Source organism: Magnolia sinica, chromosome 6 (genome assembly GCF_029962835.1).
Source record: "Magnolia sinica isolate HGM2019 chromosome 6, MsV1, whole genome shotgun sequence".
NCBI lineage: Eukaryota > Viridiplantae > Streptophyta > Magnoliopsida > Magnoliales > Magnoliaceae > Magnolia > Magnolia sinica.
The window spans coordinates 2534191-2555189 of NC_080578.1; the positions used below are offsets into that span (position 1 = coordinate 2534191).

Consider the following 20999-nt stretch of genomic DNA (forward strand, 5'->3'; position numbering starts at 1 on the left):
TTGCGAGCTGGCTGGGATTCTGCTAAACGTGTTTTCCCCTGGTAACCTTTACTCTAGGCATGTTTGGATATCACCAGTTTCAGAATATCAATGAAAAATGAAAAATGTTTTCCACTGATGCAACAATTTGAAATGTTAGAATAATAAAGAAAAAAATGGTTACTATAAAGCAATTGTTGCACTTTTCAACAGGTTCTCCTGTATAACAAAATTAAGTAACCTATGTTTTACTGATATAAAATTTTTACTTGCTATCAAAATAAGACACTTATACCCGTTTGGATACCACCAAATAAGTTACTCTTTCTACTTACAACTGTAAGTAACTTATTTAAGATAAGTAAGTTTGGTTTATGATATATCAATTATAAGTAACTTTTTTATTTAAAGTTACATATTCACTACAGTTTAATAAGTAGAAATTGAAATAAGTTACATGAGGCATAAGTAGCTTAGCATAAGTAACTAATGATCCAAACGCCCCTTTAAATGAAGTGAATGTTTGAATAATACTCATGGAAATAATTATTATAAGATTATCGGCTTTTTTTTTTTTTGAAATACATATCCAAACTGTAGTTTCAAAACTCGGTGACTCAACTCGAAACTCGGCCAAGTCAACTTGACCCAACTATATTTCAAAAGCCTAATTTCTTTTATTAGAAACTCGCTAACCATAATGAGTCGTTCTAAGCCTTGATAATACTCATCGATCATGTTACTCGCCTGTCAGTTAAGGGTTTTGCAAAACACAATAAGGTAGAGCTCAAATATAGATCTCAGATCGATTCAACGACAGGTGAATATTCTTGTACTACCCCTTGTTGGTCCCAAGGGATTCAGCTGTTTCGACGAGTTCACCCGACCTGATTGGACATCGGACCAAGTCAATTTTAGGGTTTTTGAACCATGATCCAAACACAGCTAGATTGAAATTTGTGCAAGGATATAACATTTCATTCAATACCGTTGAGAAAACAAACAGCGGAAATGCACTTTCCCATGAAAAACCGCCGTTTCTTTACAACGATTACCCAAAGAGCCCCTTAAAATGGTTGCATGTTACACTTTCACGTATCACCCATTCAAGAATACATCTTTAATAGAGTGAAGAAGATCAACAAAAGCCAGAAAGTTCCCCAACCCCACCACCCAAACCCTTCTCCTTCACCACCATTCCACCAACTACCATTGTATTGTTGCTCCTGCTTCTCTCCATACGACGTGCCGTTTGACGGAAAATATGTACTAAGTGCATGAATTACCACTAATAATATAAGTGGACCCAAAAGCATTTTACTAATAAAATGCACCACCAATATCAAAATGAGCGGGACGATGATCGACTCACTAACAAAATATATTATCAGGATGGTCAGGAGGGGGATGATGAAAACGAAGGAGACCGTCGTTTCTTGCACTTCCGAGACGAACACCGTGCTGTTTCGTATGCTCGGGCCACACATCACGATCACTAATAGGATGATGATCAGAGAGGGGACGAACGGCGATGGGCCGCCATTGGCGGCCATGCCCATTTCTTTAGGGGACTTGGGGGCCCTTAGAATGTCATATGGCTACTTAAAAACAATGTATTGAAATGATGATGCAGCTGGGGCATGTGGGTGTGGCTACCATGACTATAGGCCATGCCCATTTCTTCAGAGGACTTGGGGGGCCTTAGAATGTGATATGGCTACTTAAGAACAGTGTATTGAGATGACGATGCAGTTGGAGTATGTGGGTGCAGCTACCATGACTCTAAATATTGGGTGATATTTTGCTTTTTGGAGGTTGATATTATATCTGTTTATTTGGTAGATAAGCTGGGGTTGTGGGTAAGGGCACCCTACCAACTCTATGGTAGAGGATCTTTCTATAATACATACGTAGTAGAGTGATGCATCAATCAGAACCGTCCGTCTAGGAATACCTATCATGGATTGACTATATTTAAAAGATGCTTTTTATTTGTTAGACAATTCTATCCGTTAGTTTTCTTCGATTTACGCCGCTAAAGGTTGATCATTAACTACTTTTGTTTACTACGGCCATATTGAATTCCACTAATTGGATGGGTAGGATCATCTGATGGATTTCTATTTTGAAATATTTGTCATCCAAAGTACGAAAAATTAGATGGACGGTCCCGATTGTTATGTGAGCCTACCACCCTGTGCTGTGGAAGAGATGGATCTACTGGACAGGGATTCCATGGGCTCTACCATTTCATTTCCCTCCGTTGAGGAACCACTCGCGTGGGATCGAATACATAGAAACCATTGTAATTAGATATCCCGGCAATTTAGCCGTTAGATTTTTCAATGATCCAATCCGTCTATTTGATAGAGCTCCACTTGGATGGAATATTACAGAAAAATATAACGGATTAATTATTTCAAAACTTTGGACATATAGAGACTATATTGACTGTTCATGTTCAAAGAAAAAGGCCAAATTAACATAGGGTTGAAATGATCCAATGGAAAATTTTATTTTCTGTCAATCCACCATATAAAGTGAGAAAAATCTTATAAAAGGTTTGGATCATCCTAAGATTACCCAAATCCAACGGCTAGAGTCGCGACGTAGTGTTTCGTAATAAGCTGGATGTATTCGAGCAAACCTCCTCATGCCTATATCACGTTTCTTGCTTCGACATTAGAATATTTGTTAGATTCCAATGTGCGTTTAATAGAGAGAATTAATGTGGCAATTCGCTGGTGGTGAATGTGGCATATGCTTTCGCCCATCCAGACCGTCGAAATTTTTAAGATAGATAATGTATGACCTCAAATAGCGTTGGTTGGATGATCTGAGGTATTGGATTGGTGCCCATCAATTGGATAGTTGATATATACTAGCATTTTGAATTCAGTGGGAGAATCAGACGGTTAAAATCATTTGATGCGTGTGATTTTGGGCTATACTCTCCATCCTCAACCGGTTCCACAATTTAGCGGCCCAGTTGCTTGCAAGAATGCCACGTGGATGAGTGGAGAAAGTTCAATGTTTGTGTAAAACGCACATTGGAGTATACTCACTTGTCTGGTGGTTAAAGTAGTATTGCAGTTGGCATGCACGATACACGTGGAAAGAGAGGCATAGCTTTGGACATGTATGTGCCACGCATTCTTCTGGAATGGGATCACCGTTTTTGGTGACGCCTTTACGTGGTGAAATTTGATTGGGCCATCCTACATGTGTGTCGGTGTACTCAACTGAATCATTTTGAAACGTGCTTCGCATGATAATGAAAAATGGTCCAATCAATTCTTACTGTCTTAATGTTTCACATTTCCCTAGACCTCATGACATGCGGCTTTCATTTTTGTAAGTGGCTTGGGCATGCGACTGTCATTCTTGAGTGCCTGACCTGTGTCAATCCCCCCATTTGGTGGGGCCAATGGCCCAACACTAGCCAGCTAGTTGGGGTCAAAAATATTTCGGCCCGTCATCATGTATGTGTTTTAACCATGCAAAAACAATAAAAAAAATATATGTTTTAAGCTTATTTTAGAATATGAGCTCAAAATTGAGGCAAATTCATATCATAGGTCAATCACATCGTAGGAAATAGTGGGGATTAAATGTTTACTATTGAAATGGGTTTTAGGGCTATAGAAATTTTGAATGAAGCTAATATTTGTATTTTTCCTTTATCTAAATCTTTGTGACCTTGTCAAATAATAAACATTATAATGAACCTTGGGAAATTTTTAGTGGTGGACTTTGAGTCAATAGTGTTTGCCTATGGTGTAGTCCACCTAATCTATCCTTTTACCTTTTGTTTTTTTTTTATTTTTTGTGCCCTAAAATGAGCTGAAAAAATGGACCGACAACATAAATTAAACACATACTTTAAGGTGAGGTTTACAGAGCTTTGACAACATGTAGGTAGTGCTAGGCCATCCACCAAACTGCATTAATCAATATGCCATATGCAACATGTACCACTACCAAAAACCACACATGTGTCATCTTTCATCTTTTAAGATCAGTTTGAATACCATCAAATAAATTACTTTTTTAATTTACAGCAGAAGATAAGTAACTTATTTGAGATAAATTTGTTTATGATCAATTATAAATAACTTTCATTTAAAGTTACTTAATCATTTTAGTTTAATAAGTAGAAATCAACATAAGCTATTTAAGGCATAAACAACTTATCTTAAATAACTGATCCAAACATCAATTTTTTATAACATGTGCTATTTTATTTTTCAAATGTCTTACATGTGCCACATATGTTACTAATCTATGCTAAGTTGACTTACCTTAATCCTATTTTCTCATACTCACAAAAGCTTTTAAAATAAAAGAGTCAAATGATCAAATGTTTAAAACAGTCCAACATGTTGGTTTTTCTTCTTTCTTTTTTTTCTTTTTTTTTTTAACACACGCACACACACCCAACACACTCACGCTAGTGGTTTTTCTTCTTTCTTCATCTTCTACTTCTTTTAATCCTCCATCAACGATAAGGCCCACCATATAAGCGGCTTGGGCAATAGATGCGTTTAAACAGTTCTTTCTTTCATGCCAGGGTGGGTATTTTGGTGTATGGACAAGGCCATTAGCCATTGGACCCACCAAGCCCAGCCCAAACATTGAACCCAGATTTCAAGCCTGGGCCAGGTCCTCGAGGCAAGTTTACGACACAGGCCCAAGATGGGAAGGCTGGCCCATTCCCACCCTTAGGGTGCGTCTGGTCTTCTGCTTTTGCGATACCGGTGGATCTGATGTTTTACAGATTGCACAAATGACAAATCTATGAGAATTCGACCGTTCCGGGCAGCGGATTAGGTGAGGCCCAGGATCCAACGAGGTGGGTGGGACCCTAACTGTGGGGTTCACAGTGATGTATGTGCCTTAAATCCACACCGTCCAACCTTTTTGAAAGCTCATTTCAGTTCATGATCCCAAAAATGAAGCGGACTCAAATCTTAGGTAGACCACACCACAGGAAACAGTCATGATTGAATCCCCACCATTAAAAACTTCATGGATTCGACCGGAATGTTTATTTGCCATCCAACCTGTTGATAAGGTCACAAACACCTAAATGAAGAGACGACACAAATATCACTTTGATCCAAAGCTTTTATGGCCCACAAGAAGTTTTTAACGGTCAATCACAACTGTTTCCTGTACTATGGTCCATCTGGGATTTGGAACTACTTCATTTTTTGGGATCATGCCCTAAATTGATCTTTCAATGCTGATGGATGGTGTGGATGTAGTCACATACATCACAGTGGGCCCCATAGTCAGGGGTCCCACCCACCTTGGTCGATCCGGGGTCTCACCTAATCTTCTCCCACCGTTCCCAACTGGGAGGTCACCAAATCCAGAGATTTTCGAGGGCCATCTAACGATACTTTCCAAGAAATAAAAGTAAAATCACCAACGGACCACATTCATTGGGCAAAATTACTCCACCACTTCTCAGTTGCCGTCAATCCACAGAAGGCCGACTAGATAGACCATTTAGATTGCATTCCTCTCATCATCATCATCATCATCATCATCATCCAAACCTCTCACCGTGATATCTAGATGATGTTTCTCTCATACTAAGAAAAATCTATTGAACCAGATGAATTGGATCACCAAATAGCCCTCGATCATCTAAAGGATAATTCAACTTCACACCGTAAGATAAAAAGAAAATAAATCAGCCATCTTTAAATAAATAAATAAACTACTGATTACAGAATTACTGGAAGACTTCATAAATTTAAAAGACCATATTAAATACAACATTGGTAAATACTACATAGTACCAAATCATCTACATATGTACATAATCATAGTTTTAATGAAATCTTACATGACATTATACAGTAGAAAGAAGAGAACGAAAAGAAGTAAGAAACCGAGGCCGAAACCGTCCCCGTCATAGCTCGAACTGCTTGTATTTTCGCCTCCGGAAAAAGTTGTTAACGACGGGAAGTATCTACTAAGGATGTGAATTACCAGGAGCAGTATTACGGGGATGATAATCAAGAAAGAAAATGTCCATTCCCGCGCTTGGAGTAGAACCAGCGCACTGTCGAGTAAGATCGGTCCGCAGATCACTAGTCCCAGAGCGATCACCATCAGAGAGGGAATTAGCGGGGATGGACCGGTGGCCATTTCTTGATAGATGAACGGCTCTGATTGTATCTCCCTGAGTTCCTACTTGGCCTCTTGAAATGGTGGTGGGGATCGAGGATTGCTTTTACTTGTTGGAGAGTTGGTGGGACATGAGCCTAATCATGACTTTGGATGGGTCGGCTTTGATTCTTATCCTTGTCAAGTTTACTACTAATTGATGTAGATTTATTTAGCTATGGTAGGTAAGCACGGTTAAGGTGGGACCCACCTTTCTTGTTCAAGAACAAGGCTACTATTTATATTCATCAACATTTTTTGGACGGTGGTGAGTCATCCACTGGACACCTGGCATCCATGTGGAAATCAGTCCAGACCATCCAAACTGTGGGGAAATGACCAAAATCCTGACCACCCAATTGGTTTTCATCAATGGATGACCAAAATCGGTGATATATATACATATATATCAAAAGGAAGCAGTTTTCTCCCTTGATTTGCATTTCTCTTTGATATGACCCACTAGAGTTTTTGGAATAGGCTGAAAGTTAGGCTATGAAGGTTTCAAGAGGTTCCACGTCATGTGGACCATTCAGATTCTATGCCGATCACACGTGTGCAAAGGTGCGCACCAGTGCTTTGATGAGAAGGTGAGTAGGTGAGCATTCCTCTCTCTCTAGACGGCCTGGATTGGTTTAAATATATGCCACGTGTACAATGGTTGATTGGACATAATTTAGAAAATGGCAGCTAATCTGACCCATTATTCAATAATGCTGATGGAAGATTTGGAAAATGATAATCTTACGTAATGGGAGGCATTAAAAAAATCGAATTTTATGTTATTTAGCAATTAAACTAGATTGAGGAGTATTTTTTTTGTTTTTAAATAGGAGTAGAATAGGTTTTGCTGCCCCTTTCGATGTTGCTTGATTAATATAATATGGAGAGGACTTTGTTCTTTTGTTCGATGATTTCAACAAGACCTTTGAAGTTACATTCAAGGATATGGTATTGACAAGACATGGTATATGGGGCCAAGAGCATGTAGATAGAATCTATGCTTTCTTTCTCTCTCATCCATCAAACCAAATCCCGAATTTATTTTGTTTTATTTTTAGTGGCTGAAAATACCATGTACCACTATTGAGGTGCATGAGCATGTAGATGATTAATTCCTATTTTTAAATATAATTGTGTTTGGTTATTTGATACATCCCAAGTAGGGAGCAAAAACATGTTTAGGAGGCAAGAGGTACTTCTTAGAGAACTCGGAAGCCCAGCAATGAATAATTGTTGTCGGGTGGCTAAAGTAGTTTGTTCTACCCCAAAAGCGTATATTTTACACCCAATAACTCATTCCAGATTGCGAGATACGCCCGATCTAAGGTCTGACGGTTTGGATCACTTTTGTCGTCAACCGGGCCTTTTCTGTTCTATCTTGGCCATGAAACTGTCCGCACTCGCTCTACATCAATGTTTGTGGTTGGGCCTTGCATGATGGATGGTCCACATTAAAGGCAGGCCCACATGATGGACAGCCCACATTTAAGGTGGGCCCCACATGATGTAGGCATGTATAGCCTACATCGAATATGCGCCTTGCAAGGTGGATGGTTCACATTGAAAGTAGGCCCCACATGATTGACGATTCACATTGAAAACAAGGCCAAGGTGGGCCCAACATAATGAACAATCTACATCAAAAGTTGGGCCCACATGATGCATGGTTGAATTAAGGGTAGACCATGTAATGTTAGAAACCAAACAAACTTTTTTAAATTTTGGTTGATAAGTATGTTATTTACCAAACGTACTTATATGCTAAATAAGCAGAAACTAAGATAAACTACTTGAGGGATCTAGCTTATGTATAACTCATGATCCAAACGCCCCTTAAATGTCTATTTCATTAAAGGGGGGTTGTGAGTTTGAAACATCCTACTCAAATGAACTTTTTATAAAACCCATTGTGACTCAGGTTGAGTGTGCTGGGTCATCACATTGACTTAGGACTCATCTTGTTGATGCACAACCGATGGACAAATGAGCAAGCTCCCTAGGTGACTTTGATCGAAATCTAGTTGAGTCCAGTTACTCAGCTACCTGATCGAGTCACCAATCATGGTCACATTGCCAAGGATGGAAGATGGAATGTTCCCTGGAACTGATCGATAGTCAGCTGAGTGAGTGCACATTACCCAAACAAATGTCCCTTAGGAATTAATTTACCTAAGGGACTGTTTGGGCACCACTTAGAAATGAGTTCATCCCATTTAGTTGATTGTAAGCATGTATCATATTCTGCTTGGTAAATATGCATTTGGATATACTAAACGTTATGATATTTCATGTTTAATTAGTCTAATTGGGTGCAAAAATTCAAGACCGCTCGGTTGGACCAAATATCATGAAATTTCATAATTAATCGGTAGTCTAACTTGGTACAAAATTTTATTTCATGATATTTGTTGCTGCCAAACACGCCCTAAAGATTAAAAATATTCTTGATAACCCACAATCATGATCTCTAACATATAATTATGATTAATTAAAATAATATAACTTCATTTCTAAGTGGCACCCAAACATGTTGTTGGAAGATGTCTTAAATCTTCTGCGTTGCTCAACCAGTCGAGGGACTGGCTCGACTAGTCAAAGGTCCCTTCAACTGGTTGAAGCCCGTTCGATTCGAAGTCCAGCAACTATGTATTTGGATTTCTGGGACGCTCGACCAGTCGAGGGACAGGCTCAATCAGTCAAAAGGTCCTTCGACCAGTCAAAGCCCTGGCTCAACTAGTCGAAGGTTACGCAGACTGCGTAAATTTGAAGCGGTTTCTGGACTTTTCCAAAGTCGGTGTGTAAGTGAAGTTTCCTGAACTATAAATAGGGGTCCCTAGGACCTTTCTAAAGTATGTTAAGGCTTCTTAGAGGTATTCCAAGGGTTTTTAAAAGGGTTTTAGGGTTATCAAAGAGTGTAGCAAAGGTGAGATTCGAGGTTATTCGAATCGGGTAAATCCTCTCTCTTTGTAATTTCTATTTTCATAGTGAAAATCTGTCGCTTTGTGCCAAAGTTTTTTTTTCCACAAGGATTTTTACACGTTAAATCATTGTGTTCTCTTGTGATGGCTTGGTGCTCTCGGATTGTTATCCTAGATCCATATCTGTGTGATTCCGCAGCACAAATTCTAACAGAACATGCCTTAAGTGAGTGAACATTTACCCAAATGAGCATTTTACTAACTATAAATCACATCAAGCTTACTCAGATTTAATTATTTGTTATTTGATTTTTAGATTCCTTTTTAGTTGTTATCTCCGGCAAAGATAAGAAAAACGATATCATATGATCTGAAATTCTAACCGAGGCTCATTTGGCAATCAGGAAAAGTACAATGCAAGATAATGAATTCTTTAGTTGGGAAAATTAAGAAATGGGTTGTCAATCGGAATGAGTTTGACAAGAAGGCCAGTTTTTAAAATTTTGGGCAGATTCGTGAGGAATGAATTCACTCCTATTAGTTTTTTTAATTTGTTTTATAAAAAGGGAATGAATTCAAAGCGCCAAAAACACAGTTTCTCAAACCTAGATTCCACAGAATTTCATTCCCAGTTGCCAAATATCACTGACAAAATCAGTTTCTCATATAGAATTTGTTTCCAGAAAATAAATTCTTTAGCAACTTGTAAATTCCTAGTAGCCAAACAATCCAAAATACAGATTTGTTACATCACATGTGGATAAGGAATAGAAGATTATAATCGACTTATTTGGAACAGTAAACAATCAGATGCATAGGAGTTCTACTGTGTGCTTGTAAGTAATCAGATTACATGCAAAATCCTTCTTGTATTTGGAGTTCTTTTGGAATGGATCTGCTAGAAGGGGCCTCTGCTCCATGTGTGGAATATGTCCATACAGCTGTAAGTTAGAGCCATAAATCTAGTCGCAGTGATTTCGTACTTGTATTTTTGTTGCAGCATTTGAATTCCCATCAATTTCTTCTTTCATATTATTATTCTTGGAATTGATCAAGGGATGCAAATGTGATGTAGACAGGGTCGCAGACAGTTACATGGCCAAGATGGATCAAAAAAGGCCCAGTTGACAACAAAAGTGAGCCGGACCATCAGACCTTAAATCCGGCTTGCGCAACCCGGCGTAGCGGGGTTGGTTGGCTAAAGTAGCTCGTTCTACTACCCCAAAATCATATATTTTACATCTGATAACTCATTCCGGATTTCAAGATACGCCTGATTTAAGGTCGAACGGTCCGGCTCACTTCTGTCGTCGACCAGGGCCAAGTAACTGTCCAAGACCCTCTCTACATCAAAATGCAAAAGAGAGATGTTCATGAGCCTTCTCAGTAAATAAGATTGATAGAGAAATTATCTTTGCTGTTTTCCATTCCTTTTTTGTGAAATATCCTTCTTCATACCAAGTCTTCGTGATCAACAAGAAAGTTCTAGGCTTCACTGTATTCCAGGGACCAGTTACCAATAAGTGGGATTCAATTCAGGATTTTATTTTCCTTGGGAGGTATCGGGAAGGAATTAGAATGTAATAATCTCCATTTATATAGAAGAAAAAAAAAGTTATCTATTAGATATAATCTATATTGGGGGAAAAGATCATGGATTGAAGACAAGCCACTTGCCTTCACATTTAAATACAGTTGTCATGTAAATCATAAAAGAAATATGATAAACAGTTAGAATACAAGAACTAAGATTGTGAAAAGCATATATACTGAATTTATCAAATAGAAGAAAAACCAAAATCTCAGCCTTCTTTTTTGCCTGAATCATTGCTGTAAGAATGTTCCCCCTTCACCGACAAGAACAATGGAGTAATCAGTTGAACTTTCTGCAAGAGAAATTGTCTAGTGTTATGGACACCGTATTCAGGTTCAAACAAACAATGGGTCCTCTAGGCATGAGAAGAACTCCCATAGAGAGAGGAAAGATTCTAAATGACAGGGGCGTCTTAGGCATTGTGAAATTCTGTTTCTAGGAGCTGATGGTTCAGGGAAATGCAATCAGAGCTCCAAAAAACACCAAGGGCTATTTTGGCGGTGTGTATTCAGAGGGATCTGTCAGGACTTCAATTTCAGACAATCAAAATCCTTCAAATTCCACAGGTTGTAAAATCCACTAGATTCCTCAGCATATAAAAGCCACGTTGCAAAACGGCCCTAAAAGTGAAATCAGAGAGGTTTTTTATGTGTAAACTTCGGTGTTTCAGTTCTAGTTCGATCATCCAATGATAAGATGAGCTGAAATGCCCAGATGTTTTTTTTTTTTTACACACACACCAGATGGGCACTCATCCATTGTCTCATTGTTAAAACAGAACCTGTACTGAGTCATGGAAACAGAAGCTTCTGGCCCTCTTTTTTTAATTGTGGGTTGTTGATATTGGCTTCCTTAACCACCTACTTTCTGGCCACCCATCATGCTTTCCGGTTAAATGCACCAGTCCATATTTTGACAGTTCGGATTGCTGAACCACGTGCCCTGCGGGTGCAAAACTGCAAGCAAGATCATAATGTACAGAGTCTCAGCAGGACAAGATTAGGGGATGACGGAATTCGAGAGAGAGAATATTGAAGAGAGACTATTCGGGGATGACGGAATTCTCAATATTGGAGAGAGAGACGAGGGATGACATGCCGCGCATAGGGCTGAAAGTTGGGCGGGTTCAACCAGACTGACCCGTGACCGACCCGACATTGGGTTGGGCTCGGGTAGGATGTATCGAGTCCGATCTCAAACTTGGGCTATACAAACACCAACACGATAAAACTTGGGTCGGGCCCGACCCAACCGAACCCGATCAATATGTAAGTTACTTATAAATTATAATTGAGTGTAGATCATCGGTGTTGAAGGCACAAGAAATTCTAGTGCCGTCAAGTTTCATTGGTACATATAGATTGCATGCCACACAACGTCTTTTAAGGGAGTAGTCTTATATTTTAGCTTGTTTGTTTAGAAAAAAAATGAAATTCTTTACCATAAATAACTACATATATAATTAATAAATCATATATACAAAAAATAAGTGTGTATTGAAATATAATAGACAAATGTAATAACGAAAATACTAGTATGTATCCACCCGACCAACCCGACTAACCTGACTGAGCCCGCTTGGGCTGGGCTTGGGTTGAGAATTTCCAACCCGAGGTTGGGTTGGGTTGGGTTAGGGTTGAGGTATAGGAACCTTGGGTTGGGTTAGGGTTGAGCACCAACCCAACCCGCCCGACTTTCAGCCCTAGCCGCGCAGGAAGAGAGAACCTTATCATCAAATAAAGCCAGCCGCATTTCAGTTCCACGAGCTCAACCCTGTTTCATCGAAATGAAAGTAAACCTTTTGCAACGGCGTCATATTAGAGAAATATTATAGGGACCTTGGTGGATTCGAACCACCATCCTCTTGTAAAGAAGAGAAGGGTCTCTCTTCATTTCACAAGCGCTCTATCCTATTTGAGCTAAAGATCCAATTTATCATCGTTCCAGCGGGAGAGATTAAACCAAGTCCATTGAACTCCAAAGGGCAAAGAGATTTGATCGGTTGGCTGAGAGCAACGTCCCCCGAAACTATGCCAAGCCAACTCCATGGCAGGTGTCACTCGGTACTAGTGGGGCCCATTTAAAGGTCAAGCATGTGGAAGATCAATTTTGAAGCATTCCTGACCAGTGGACTGGTTTTGGGCGGAGCCAGCTTCCAGGATAACCTTGGCTTTTTTCCATCGTGCTCGCGCAAAAACTTCAAAAGAGGAAAAGGGGTACTGTCAAATTACAGGAATTCTTGGGAAAGATCTCAGCGGTACAATGCAGGGTGGGCCAGTCACATCAAAGGCACAGATAAATACCCAACCAAACCGTCAAGCAAGCTCAGGCATTGAAAAGCAAACCCCAGTGTAATTGGAGATCAATTGAGGAAGGGCTTCCTACCCAATATACAGCAGACCAGCATAGATATCAGCCATGCAGACCGGCAGCGGATGGAAGCAGACAAACATAGATATCGGCCATGCAGCCCAGCAATGGATGGAGGCAAACAAGCATAGATATCAGCCATGCATTGCCTCATTCGCTGAGGTCGAGCACAACCACCGTAAATGTATGTCTTATCCACACCGCTCATCCATTTTCACAAATTATTTTGGGGCATGGGCTCAAATTGAAACACTCCAAAGCTCAAGTGGACTACACCACAGGAAATATTGGGAGTTTCAACCTTCCAAGGGCCCACAGTGATGTTTATTTGTCATTTAACTTATTCAAGGCATGGATGAAGGGTTCACTTGCTTTCTGTGGTGTGGTCCACTTGATCTTTGGATATGCTTCAATTGCCCTAAAATGAGCTGGTAAAACAGATGGACGGATTGATAAGACATACATCACCGCAGGCCCATAGTGTTTACTAGAGCGGGCAGAATCCGACTCAACCAGGCGAATCTGACCCGATCCGGACCGAACCAAAGGCATGGATCGGTGCAAATCAAGTAGGACCCCACTCAAATCCAACCATACATCGGATCGTGGTCAATCCGGACCGATCCAATCCGAAATCGGATCAGATCCTATATATAAGTTTTTTACATATATTTTTTTATTTTTTACTACCCATCTCTCTACCCGTCTCGAACCGAATGAACACTAACCTCTCTTTCTCTACCCGAAAGAGAAGCCACACCCACCCATCTCTCCTCCTTTCTCTCCCAATTTCCCTTCTCTCTTAGTTTCCCACATCTCCTTCTTTCTCTCCTCATTTCTCTCCCTCTCTCCCTATCTTGATTTAGCCTTGTCCGAATCAACTGGACAGACTCAACTCGATCCAACTCGATGTGGTTTCCCAAACCTAATTAGACTCGGTTCAGGTCAGGCCAGCAAGGATTCGGATTAGATCGAGTCAGCCCTGCTGGACTCAATCCCAGATTGAATCAAGTTCGGGTCAGGTTCTTGAAAAATCGGATTGAGTCGAGTTGGACCCAATCCGATCCGACTCAATGCCCACCTCTACTGTTTACTCAATACTTGGTAAATAAACTCAGTTCGGGTCAGGCAAGCAAGGATTCGGATCGGATCGAGTCAGCCCTGCTGGACTCATCCCAGATCGAATCAAGTTCGGGTCAGGTTCTTGAAAAATCAAATCGAGTCAAGTTGGACCCAATCCGGTCCAACTCGATGCCCACCTCTAGTGTTTACTCAATACTTGGTAAATAATCATCTTGCTTTGGCGGTGAAGTTTGTGAGAAATTCACCCACCTCGTGGGTCTGTTCGCCAAACCGTGATGGGAGATGGGCACAAAAATGAGGCAGATGCAAAACTCAAGTGGGCCGCACTATAGTTAAGTGGTGAAAATGCCTATAGTTGAAACCTCCCGTGATGTTTATTTCTGTCATCCATACGTTCAATCATCCCTGTTTCCTATCGCGAGGCCCACTTGAGTTTTGGATCTGTATCATTTTTAGGCCCATGTCCTAACATAATCTAGCAAATTGGCCAGACAAGTTGGAGACAGTGGGCCCCACCTAGTGTCCTACAAAATGCTCTACGCAGGCAATGATATTTTAGATCGCAGGGCTGAGGCCAGCCCATTCTTGTCCATATATGGTTGAAACAGGTCTGACACCGGTGTCAGAGTTAAATGGCTTGGCAGCTCAAAAGAACATGGTTTGAATTCAGTACGAGCGTAAAACCATGTGTCACCGGTTGCTCTCATACAAAACTGGGTTCATCCTGACCACCCATCAACCACGTGGCTTATTTCGCGTCAATTATAATTTCAAGCATCCATTGTACAGAAGCTTATATTTCACAGTTATGATCCACGCATGTATTCAGGCCGAGTGCCAACCCGAAATCAACCATGGAGTCCACTAGCTTTGAGAAAAGGATCTTCAAAAGTTGTTTGAAAAAGTCAGGTAAGAGTTGCCTACTCAGAATCTTTCAAAATACTAAGCCAACAAGAAATATTACTATCCGGTAAAGGTGGAAGATGACGTATTCACAGAGAAGAGAGAGGGAAGGTGATAAGGAAGAATCCGGCTACTTACTGTTCTGTAGCATCTGTCAATTTCTTGCACAGGCTTCAATGCACCATTCTCCAAAACTGATACCACTTTTACCCCTGAAGCCGTCCAAACCAAGTACATGGGCATCTCCAGGATCTAGTTGTGGTACTGACTGAGTGCCGATAATGATCAAAACCATCAACACTCTTGTTCTTCTTTCATCTTCAACAATGACTATGTAAGAGAGTGATACTCTGACCCCCCACAGCGCAGCAGCCAAGCCGTCAATTCTCCAGCAATTTTTAGCATCAACATTACCTGCACTAAGAGCACAGACAACGTAGTTGAACGAAAACAGTAACAAATCACGTGTATCTCGGGCATTCAACCAAATATCCGAATTCTTCAAAAACACAATGATTGACATTATGTGATGAAGCAAAGACAGAAAACAGAAAAGGAAAATATAAGCCCCCATTAAAACTTAAAAGTGAAGATGGGAGCATTCCTTAAACAATAGAATCAGCATCTTACAATCCGTGGGGAAATGTAAAAATCCCCATGGTAAGGCCATGTCCGCAAACAGCATCATTCTTGGGAGATCTCTGCTTTTGAACCAATCTCTCACAATATTTTGGGGAGAATTACACAATTTGCTTGAATGTGATGCATCAGCAAGCAGTAAAAGAAGCAAAATTGATGGTAACAGAACAGCCACATCTCTTGAGTCTGAATAATAGTAAATTATAATCCTACACGTAAAAACTACACTTGTAATTGACTTGAGCAGTCACAATCATCAAACCAAAGGCATACGGAGACAAGTTGCCAAACCATCGTTATACTTGAAAACACTTGCACAACAGTTCATGGGAAATTGACGGATGCATTTGCTCAGATTTGCATCAGGTGATTGGTGAAAATATAAAGATTGTCTGTGCTCAGCGAGACCCCTGCACGCACATTACCCCAAAAACTCATGGGAAGCTTACTGGAACTCAGAACAGCAGGGGGGGGGGGGGGGGGAATGATACACCCAGAGAAGGGCCCAGGCAAGAAAACTGCCTGAAAAGGCCCTCCCCACTCAAAAAAATATGAACTTTATTCAAATGGACCAACCAGCCCGCAAGCGCACCTGCAAAGGCATGGCCATACAAGTATACAACTCTACATAGTTATTATCTAACATCAATCTTGAATCTCAAGCTCTTCTTTTTTCTGCTCCTTCCCGTGCCAAATTGTCCGTCATTGAACTGACATTCACAACCTTCAAAAGTTATTCGGTGGGCCATTCCACTCACCACGGCAATCAATTGCAAAAACTGAATTGAGAAGTGACTCTTATGAGCATGGTTTTAGGACTCAAGAGCAAGCCATGCCCTTTTTCTCAAATTACACACACACACAGTTTATATAGAAAACTTTTAAAGAATAACAAATGATACCTAAAACTGCACTAATATCAACTTGTTGTGCTTAATAGGTATGTTAAAAACAAAAAAAAAAAAAACAAAAAAAACATTTTTTTAGTTTAAGAAATTCGTGTGCTAAAGGACTGAAAACCCTTGATCTCTCTCCGGACGTTTAATGAAGAAAACCACTTAAATAGCTTTAACATTCACAGAATATTATTAAAAAATCAATTTTTCACATATCTTCACTTCTTTTTCTTCACATATTTACTTGAAAACAACAATGTTCTTTTCGGTAAATAAAAGAACAATAAATAGAACACATCTATGCCTAGCAATAAAAGAGAGAAAGAAAAGACTTACGCTCAATTTTAGAAGTACTTCAGAAAACCAGCTCTGATATACCAATTTGTCAGGTTTTTTCTCAGGAGAACTCCAAAAAATATATATAAAAAATAGAAATGGGGAAAAAATGTGGTAAATTTTTTTTTTTTAAAGGAATAAGATAAAAAAAAAGGAAAAATGAAATTATATTATATATCACCGAGTCACACGGTACTTGGCTGACTAACGACTAACTCACCCAAGCCTCAAGCGACTTAAATGATATGTCCAAGTCAGCAAGGGTTTGGACAGGGTAACCAAATCAGAACCATGCTCACGGGACTCTTAGACTATTCTTCACCTTTTTGTGGATCTACTCATCAAGATGCAGGTAGGCAGCCAGATATGCAGGTAGGGAGAGATGCAGCCGCGCAGAGAGGGAGGCAGTTGTGAAATACAAAGAGTCTTCAGACAGATGTGTCCGCATTGTTGATCAACGACATTATTCTGGCGAATGGCTTCTTAATGTCCATCCAGGAGCTACCACAGCTTCCCTTGATTCACCAACCGCTGATAGAAGAATCACTTCAGTATCATTTAACAAGTTCACCATTTTCTTCCAGATTCTTTCCACATGTTCAACCATCCACGGAAGAGACAAGATGCTCCAAAACTTTAAAAGTAACTAACAACAACTAGAAACACCTAACCTCAATTAAATAGGGATACTGAACTGCACAAATACACCCAACAATAGAAATCACTGCTTAAAGAAACCACATAATCATAAGTGGCAAATGCCACAGATACAGATAAATGCCAGCAACCACAAGCTAACAAAGGAGATGGAACCCTTCTACCATATCAAAGTTCTTGTAGTGATTATGTGGTAACAAATGGCAACTAACGCATCCACAAAGTATCATTGTTTATGGGCAAAGTCTGGTATAAATGATTTTATGAAAATGCCTCCAAATACTGCACTATGCTGGTGCAATCAGATGCACTGTCTAACTGAATTGCAATTATAGTTCTGATAAAATAGAATATGTAATGTTCTTAGCATTCACAAATTGTTCAGCTTTCAAATTGGATGAAAGAGATGAAACTGCAATTTGATGGCAACTCCATCATTATGAATACCAAGCATCATTTATTCCTACCACTTCACCATGATTAAACTGCACACCCACGATTCAATTCATTTGTGGATTGAGAAGCCAACTAAATGATTCATGATTCATGTGCATGGTAATAATAATTCGGTTAGATTGAATGGTAGCTAAAAGATTAGAAACAACATGAAAATTATGGGTCATTAGTAGCATGGAAAGCTCACTTACAATCAAGATGTTCATATATTAAGGATTTACTCATGGGCATGTGCCTCAAGAAGTATTTAGATGCATGGATGAGGGTGCCGATGGATGTGGAGGATTTGCCTTTGGAAGCAACCTCCTGAGAATCCTTTTTCGCTGAAGAGTGTACCCAGAAACACGCGAAGAGGTGCGGCCCACCTATGCATGTGCCTATAGAACAAGTGCACAAGATCCAGGCCACGTAAGAAATCAGCCAACTAATGTGAGCATGCTCTCAAAGTCCAGGCCACAAACCATCGTGTTACATCTGCAGTAGGTATGCAGCATAGAGAGCATGTGAACTGCATCACAAACTCCACTCCTGGAACAGGAATTAAAATGTGGAGAAGGACATCCCATCTAAATTGAAGCCATCGTGCATTGGCAATGTTGCAGTCAAACAAAAAAATAATCCCTTTGACATGAACACCAATATCTCAAGTGGAGCTTTCCATGCATCCAAATGATCCTCAGCCATTATATGATTCAAATTTCCTATAAAAGGATATGTGCATGTATAATATTGTACTGCATTGGCTCCTGTCAATGCGAATGATTGAATGCTAGGCCGAAAAACCAACAAAATCCCCATCATAATAGAAAACGATGCAACCAGATGGCTGCCATACCTGAAGCTTATGATTATAAGAGTGAATGTCATGCCTGATGCTTATGATTGGAACAGTGAATTTGATTGGTTGGATTCCGATAACAGGGATGAACTTTTAGGCTTGCAGCTGTTGAATGCCGTTGCTATGTGTGATCTATGCAGCTGAGTGATGAAACTTGAAGTGCAAGCAGAAAAGGGAGCCTTTGGGCAAATCCCCAAACCCAGCTTTGGAAAGCCTTCCAAAGCCTCAAGATATGTGATTAATGTTTGGACAGTGCAGAAAATAGACCAATAGTAATAGAGGATTGTGTTTTCCCACCTCCCCAGCCCAAGTGATAGTTGAAATTTGAACAGGGATGTTCTGTTAGGATTTTCAACTGCAATTTGGCAGCAAGGCATCCAGTCAACTTCAGAAACTGGGAACGCCAGAACATGCCCTAAATCAGATGTTCAGGGGAGACGGAAAGAGTAAAAAAGTGAAAAGGGCACTAAAAAAAAAAAAAGACACCACACAGGAGAGGGCCCAAGGCAAAAAAAGAGAGCCCTGAGAAAAAACCCTCCCCGCACAAAAAGAAAGAAATTTTATTGAGATTAGATGGGTTGGCCCGCAAGCGCACCCGCAAAGGCACCACCCTAGCTACAAGATCATACATTATCTCATTCATCTTTCTTTCTCCCACACTTCAAGGATCATAAACAAATCTTAAAAGCCCCCTACAACACAGGAAAAAAGAACCCCACTAAATATTTCTAATCTATAGAAGAACATAGAGAAAGGAAGAGAATACTCCCATGAGCCTCATCAAGCACCCCCAAGAAAACCCTTGGAAGATTGATTCCAACTCTTCAGCATATCTACTACCTTCACAGAGGTAATTGGGTGCAGAAAATACCTGCAGAAGGAATCAATAAGGGATGAGACCGGCCAGAATGCAGAGCACCAGATAACCATGACACATGATTTTGGTAATCTATAAACAAATCTAGTATTAGAGAAGCATGAGTAATCGTTAAAACAGCTAAGAGAATGCATAATCAAGTAGAAGCAGGAGTCAAGCCATGGGAGGCCACGATGCAAATCTTGCATGTGTATAGAAGATCCAGACCATGCATCTGGTAAACTCCACTATGCCTATAAAAGATGAGGATAAATCAACTCATCACACAGGAGGCTCACATATTTTGAGGTGTAACATTGAAAGGCATATGCATGTGGCCCACCGGATGCACAGCTTCGATGCCTCAAAAGCAGGCAAAAGCAAATAAGAAATTTCATCAGATATGTATTACCAACATGGTTTGATGTATCGCCCGCTTGATACAAGGGTGATACGACCTGTATTGGTGGTGAGTGATATGGTACACGGAACCAATTTTCAAAATGGGCAGTATTATCATACAATTGACAGGAAGTCTGATATACGAATGAAAATCCTTATAATAAGACAAATCAAAAGATAGAAATCCTCCAATAAAAACAATTAAAAATCAAAGAAAAATACAGTTTAAGCCTTCAACATTGAAAAAAATACAGAAACAGCGATTTCGTATGAAGTAGATAGAAAATGATGCAAGATTAAAATCTAAAGTTCAAGTTTAGAAATTTTACAAGAAGGAGAGATTTCTTCCTGATGATTTGGCAAAAGACAATGAACAGGAAAAAGATGCAGCAGCGTACTGACAGCTGATATTGGCCAAAGATTTGGTACAGTATATATAAAAATAAATAGATGAAATAGATTCTCAAGTGCTAGTGTTTTTATATCATACCTCTGCATAAAACCACCACACCGTGAAAAAGCCCCAAAAACTCTAGCAAATCGAAGTCAAGTAAAGGATTCGTCTCATAGGAAATCCAAAGAGACCATCTACAATCGAAGGGATGAAATTTTGAGATCTCTCAAGGATATATACAAAGAAAATAAAACGGAAAATATGCATGATATTTTAATCTAGGGTTTCAAGATTATACCTCTTGATGCCTAGCAAAATCACGGCACCATGAATAGCTAGAGAGAGAAGTCGCCTTGTAGGAAATCTAAGAGACGATCCGAGAAGATCTACCGCAGAAGGCGAAGAGACCTTGTAGGGAGATCATCCAAGGAAGGTCTGCCGGATCTGCCGGCAGATCTGCCGCAGAAGGCGAAGAAAAAACTGAAGAGCGTCTGC

The 20999-nt window shown here is 40.0% G+C and overlaps 1 long non-coding RNA gene across 6 annotated transcripts; it reads right to left on the minus strand.

The window, feature by feature from the left end:
* Window positions 1–14996: 14996 nt before the first annotated feature.
* On the minus strand, window positions 14997–20948 carry LOC131247937 (uncharacterized). Of its 6 annotated transcripts, none has more exons than XR_009172099.1 (4): window positions 20803–20948; window positions 20601–20698; window positions 17122–19723; window positions 14997–15444 (listed from the first exon to the last, which is right to left on the minus strand). It is a non-coding gene; the product is annotated as an uncharacterized LOC131247937 (long non-coding RNA). The 6 variants fall into 6 exon arrangements; XR_009172098.1 differs by having other exon boundaries at window positions 14997–15449; XR_009172095.1 differs by lacking the exon at window positions 14997–15444 and adding an exon at window positions 16178–16448 and having other exon boundaries at window positions 17224–19723.
* Window positions 20949–20999: the final 51 nt, after the last annotated feature.